The sequence below is a fragment of the Lissotriton vulgaris genome, chromosome 7, assembly GCF_964263255.1.
Source record: "Lissotriton vulgaris chromosome 7, aLisVul1.2, whole genome shotgun sequence".
NCBI classification, from domain to species: domain Eukaryota; kingdom Metazoa; phylum Chordata; class Amphibia; order Caudata; family Salamandridae; genus Lissotriton; species Lissotriton vulgaris.
Genome location: NC_141695.1, coordinates 1,529,735,171 through 1,529,741,057, shown reverse-complemented (window position 1 = coordinate 1,529,741,057; position 5,887 = coordinate 1,529,735,171).

Below are 5,887 nucleotides of genomic sequence, written 5' to 3'. Positions count from 1 at the left end.
TGTTTGAGAGGACGTGGCGCCTGCCTGTCCCGAGGCGCTCCAGTGCCATCCGACCCCGGAGCGCCGGTCGCACGCGCTCCGCTGCCTTTGCTGAAAGGCACTCCGCGGTCATTACCCGCACTGCCAGTGGGCATCGACGCCTCCGTGCCTGACCCCAGCCGTCAGCGACATCCTCGAAGTGTCACATCGGACCTCCCCTCGGCCGGCCACGGGCCTGACCACACGCGTCCTGGGCGATGGCTACCATGCCGCCCATTGAACCGTTTGTGGTGGAGGGTGCGCCCTCCACTCTCGCGCCGAAATGGAAGGAGTGGGTGGACAGGCTCCTGATATTCTTTGAAGCCACAAAGGTCCATAAGGAACAGAAGCGGGCCATGGTCCTCCACCTTGGTGGCAAGGACATTCATTCCATTGCTCGGACCCTCACAGAGGCGACCCCCAAGGCTCATCATACCCTGATCAACGCTCTTAATGCACACTTTGAGCCCATGGCGAACCAGGATTACGAACGGTTCATCTTCCGTCAAGCACGGCAACTGCCGGAAGAGTCACTGGATGCATATCACACCAGACTTAAGAAACTGGCACTCACCTGTGGGTTCCAGGATGTGACGGAGGAGATCAGGGGACAGATAATACAGGGGTGCACTTCTGCAAAGCTGCGAGAGAGAATCCTGGAGGAATCGGGGAAGCCTCTGCCCGACATTCTCACCCTTGGCCGCACGAAAGAGCTGTCCAAGGCCAGGGTGGCACACATGGAGGCTGCGCTACAAGCCAACGTGAAGGTGGAACCGATCAATAAGATACAGGTCCAAACACCGTCCAAATGGCCCAAAAGAACGACACCCACCGAAGGCGGGGCATCAGGGCAGGCATGCGGCTACTGCGGAGGCCCGAGACACCCGGCACCAGAATGTCCAGCACGGAGCAAGAGATGTTCAGGATGTGGCAAGATGAACCACTTTGAAAAAGTATGCCGGTCGAAGAGATTCCGCAAGCCACGCCAGACGGTGCAAACGGTCGTGGAAGGTGTGCCCAACAACAGCGATATGGATGACGACGATGAGGAGGAGCAGTCAGTACACAAGGTGCACATGATCGGCACCGCCACCAGACGCACCAGGACACTGCCCCAATGCTCCATCCAGGTGGCGGATCAGGAGATCATGGCGGTAGTGGACACCGGTGCGTCCATAAATCTTATGAGTGCGTCTCTCTACAGAACCATGCCTACACCTCCTAACCTCAGCTCCACCCCCATCACTGTGTTCGCCTATGGTCAAGACGTCCTGCTCCGGATCCGTGGGAAGTTCAGGGCGGCAGTCCGCCATGGGGACAAGGTCACAAGAACCAACATCTTCGTATCGGAAGAAGGCCAAGGCATGCTTTTGAGCTGCAGGACAGCCGAAGACCTGGGGGTGGTCACATTTGCCTTTGGAGTGCATGAAGAGTCGGTGCAACAACTCATCATGAACTTTCCAGATCTGTTTGAGGGAATTGGGTGTCTCAAAGGTTGTGAGATACATCTGCACGTGGACCCCACAGTGCAACCTGTGGCCCTGCGACACCGTCGCATTGCATTCCACCTTCGGCCACTAGTGGAAGAAGAACTACACAAGCTGGAAGCAGCCGGAATAATCGAGAAGGTGTCAGGCCCCACCCCCTGGGTTTCGCCCATTGTGGTCACGCGGAAACCAAAACAGCCGGGAGCAGTCCGGATCTGCGTAGATATGCGTCTCCCAAATGCTGCCATCAAACGGGAACGCCACATCACCCCCACAATAGACGACTTAATCGGGGAGATGGCTGGAGCCTGCTGGTTATCCAAACTTGACCTCCGTGCGGGGTACCATCAGCTGGTGCTCGATAAAGAATCAAGGAACATCACAACCTTCTCCACCCACATTGGACTCCGCAGATACACCAGACTTAGTTTTGGAATATCCAGTGCGGCTGAAGTCTTCCAAAATGTCATTCAGGAGCTGATTGCCGGCATACCTGGAGTAATAAATGTCAGTGATGACATCATGGTGCATGCCCGAACAATTCCAGAACACAATCACCGGTTGGCGCAGGTGTTCCGCAGTGCGGGGCTCACACTACACCGAGACAAGTGTGAATTCTTGCGGACCAAAATAGGGTTCTTTGGATACGTTTTCTCAGCTGATGGGGTGAACCCCGATCCTGACAAAGTTAAAGACATCAAGGATGCGCCACCACTCACGACGGTCACGGAAGTCAGGAGTTTTCTTGGCATGGTAAACTATTGTGGCCGTTTCATCAAGGATCTAGCCAACCTAACCCTCCCGCTGCGTGAGCTTACTAAGGACTCCACTCCGTGGAGCTGGGGACCGGAGCAGGAGAAGGCGTTTCAAGACATCAAGAGCTCCCTCTCCAGTAACACCAAGCTGGCTTTCTTTGACCCGCGAAACACCACACTAATCGCGGTAGATGCTGGACCGGCGGGGCTGGGGGCTGTACTGATGCAAAAGCCAAGGGATGAGATAGACTGGACTCCAGTTGCCTTCGCCAGTAGGTCCCTCACAGAGACTGAACAAAGATACTCACAGATTGAAAAAGAAGCAATTGCGATTCACTGGGGATGTCGACACTTCCACCTGTATGTCTATGGGAAACCATTCACGGTGGTGACTGACCACAAGCCTCTGGTGGCTTTGTTCTCCGGGACTTCATCGAAACCACCCCCAAGAATTGAGAAATGGCTACTACAGCTGCAAGAATATAACTGCAATATCGAGTATCAACCGGGAGCGAAGAACCCATCAGATTATCTGTCGCCCATCCCAGGCCCGCAACTCCGGAAGAGATGGATGAGGCGGAAGAAACAGAAGCGTATGTGAAGTGGGTGGTGGCTAGGTCATGCCCGCGCCCTATATCCCTGGAAGACGTTGTGAGCGCCACGGCTCAAGACGCCTGCATACAGCGGGCCAAGGACCTCCTTCGAACTGCCAATTGGCAGAAAGCTAAGGAGAGCTGGAAAGCGCTTACCCCGGAGGCTCAGAAAATTATGGAGAGTCTGTACCATGTCAGAGCTGAACTTAATGAAGACACGGCGGGGTGCTTGCTGCGAGGGCATCGTCTAGTGATACCCACGGCTCTCACGGGCCAAGTCATACAGCTAGCCCATGTAAGTCACCAGGGGATGGTCAAGACCAAGGCCCGGCTGCGAACCAAAGTATGGTTCCCCCTCATGGACGACATGGTGGAGAGCGTGGTGAGGTTGTGCACTGCCTGCCAAGTTACGGGAGAAGTATCCCGGGAAGCCCCCATCATCATAGAGCCTCGACCACAAGGACCCTGGGAGAGGGTCAGTATGGACTTTGGCAGTCTCCCGGACGGAAGACACACACTGGTGATGATAGATGACCATTCAAAGTACCCCGAAGTGGAAATTGTGTCAAGCACCAGTGCGGACTGTGAGATCCCCAAAATGGAAAAGATTGTTGCAACTCATGGTGCCATGAAGGAACTCCGAACGGACAATGGACCACCATTCCAAGGGCAGGATTTTGCCACCTATCTGTCATCCCTTGGGACACGCCACAGGCGTATAACACCTCGATGGCCTCAAGCCAATGGGGAAGCCGAGAGGTTCATGAGGACAATGAACAAAGTTATCCGCATTGCTCATGACAAGGGACAGTCCGTGGAAATGGCCATTTTCACTTTTCTTCGAAGCTATCGCCAGACCCCACACTCCACAACGGGGGTTGCTCCGGCACATCTTCTCCTAGGGCGAGTGGTGACGGACTCCATTCCTCATCATCCCCAGTGGTCGCCTGAGGTGGTCAATGAAGAAGCAGTCGCAAGGAAAAGAACAACCACATTTGCCAAGATCAGCCAAAAACGACGGGCGGTTCCTCCACAATTCAGACGAGGAGATGTGGTGCTTCTTCGCAATCGCATAACTAGTGGCAAGTTCAGACTCAATTATGAGAAAAGGCCGTGGCGAGTGATTGGGGTGAAAGGCACTCGCCTTACAGTGATCCGAGGACGAGAGATGGTGACTCGCAATGTGTCTCACTTTAAACTGTTTCACTCTGCAGCCACAGAGTCCGAGCACCGGCAGGGTGTTGAACAAACTGAAACCGCAACTAACACACCCCATGTGGAATCAACACCCAGTCACGAGGTCAGCCAAAGTAACGATCTGCAAGCAGCCAGTGAAGAAGTGGGAGGCGACGCGGAGGCCCTCGAGGAGGCCCTAGATCCGGAGGGGGCCGACAGAGAGGCGCCAAGGCCCGAGTCAGAGGCTGGAGCGGAATTGCTGAGTCACAGGGGGTCGCAGCGTCGACTAAGAAACAATCCCACCCCCTCCGGCTGGTTACGAGACTACTTCACGTAAGACTGTTCTCATTTGAATATGTATCTGATCCAAGTACACCAGATAATAAGGTGGTGCTGAAGTTAACGGACGCTGAAATCATTGGTCCTAATGTTTACTGAGACTAGTTGAACATGTTTGAATTTGATTGTTGCTGTGTTCTGGTTTTTCCTTATTTTAGGAGGAATGTTATGTTCCTGGAGACCCGCCCCTGAAGCCCCGGGCGTGGGGCGCGCTAGTCATGTGACTCCCGATAATAAAAAGAGGTCTCGCACGCACGCAGGCATTCTGATGCACGCAGACCGAGCAACAAAGTTATTCCCAGTGTCCGACTGAGTTTATTCTAGGGCCACGTGTTAGGCCTAGTTAGCACTAGATGCCCAGGAGTGTAGGCCCTAGATTGTTACCCCTAGGGCAATCACTTCCCCTCTACAGGACACAACAGTAGCCAAGCGAAAAGACTCCCTACCACCCCTGAGGGAAATGTAATCAACGGGGATTGTTACCCCAATTCACAGACGTACGTCACAAGTGGATAGTGTGTGGTAGGGTCTATAGGTCCTCCAGCCTGAAATACTAAACAAGCATTGGAAATGCAATAGGTCTCGCATTAGAAAAGTTGGAGCTATTGGTCTTGTAAATGTAATAATTTTTTTAAGCTATGTTTATGTTTTTATAATAGCAAATGTATTCATTTTGTTATTGTAAATGCCAATATTTATAGAATTTGCAAATGTGACACCTATAGCATTATTTAACATCTTTTTGTGACATTTGTAATAAAGCTTGAAACATTGAGAGAACATATTTGAACAAGTGGTGCAGTGGTGGTGCTGAGTGATAATGTGGTGGTGCTGAGTGATGCTGTGGTGGTGCTGAGTGGTGAAGTGGTGGTGTTGAGTGGTGATGTGGTTGTGATGAGTGATGCTGTGGTTGCTCTGAGTGATGATGTGGTGATGCAGAGGGTAGAAAGGCACAAAAAACGAGTCTAACAGAGGGCAGAAGGGCAGAAAAACAAGGGAAAAACGAGTCTAACAGAGGGCAGAAGGGCACAAAAAACGAGTCTAACAGGGGAAGAAAGGCACAAAAAATGAGTCTAACAGAGGGCATGGAAATTCAATGAGGACTTTCCAGGTGGCATATGGACTCATAGTACAGCACACAGAAAGTTAACAACACATAAGGGTTCCAGGTACCAGAACTCACAATATGGCACGAATGAGATATAAAAGTATAGAAAAAGCACCCAACCACTTTGATGAAAGCAAATAGAGTATATGAATTAAATACACACGGGACATACAAATCGGAGGAATAGAAGTAAGAAAGCAAGCCCAAGTGAAGTATGTTTGTCTTGAAAGGTTAAGGGAATGGACAGAATTGTGATCCTGTCCGCTGCCAAATTGCATGTTTCGTGGATGGGCTTGACTATGAGCACACAAGCGAATCGACAAGCAAACCGGATCACCCCCATGTCAACAGCCAGGTTAATAGGAAACATGAATACTCTACTCAGAAGCCAGTATTTTAGGGCTAAAATAG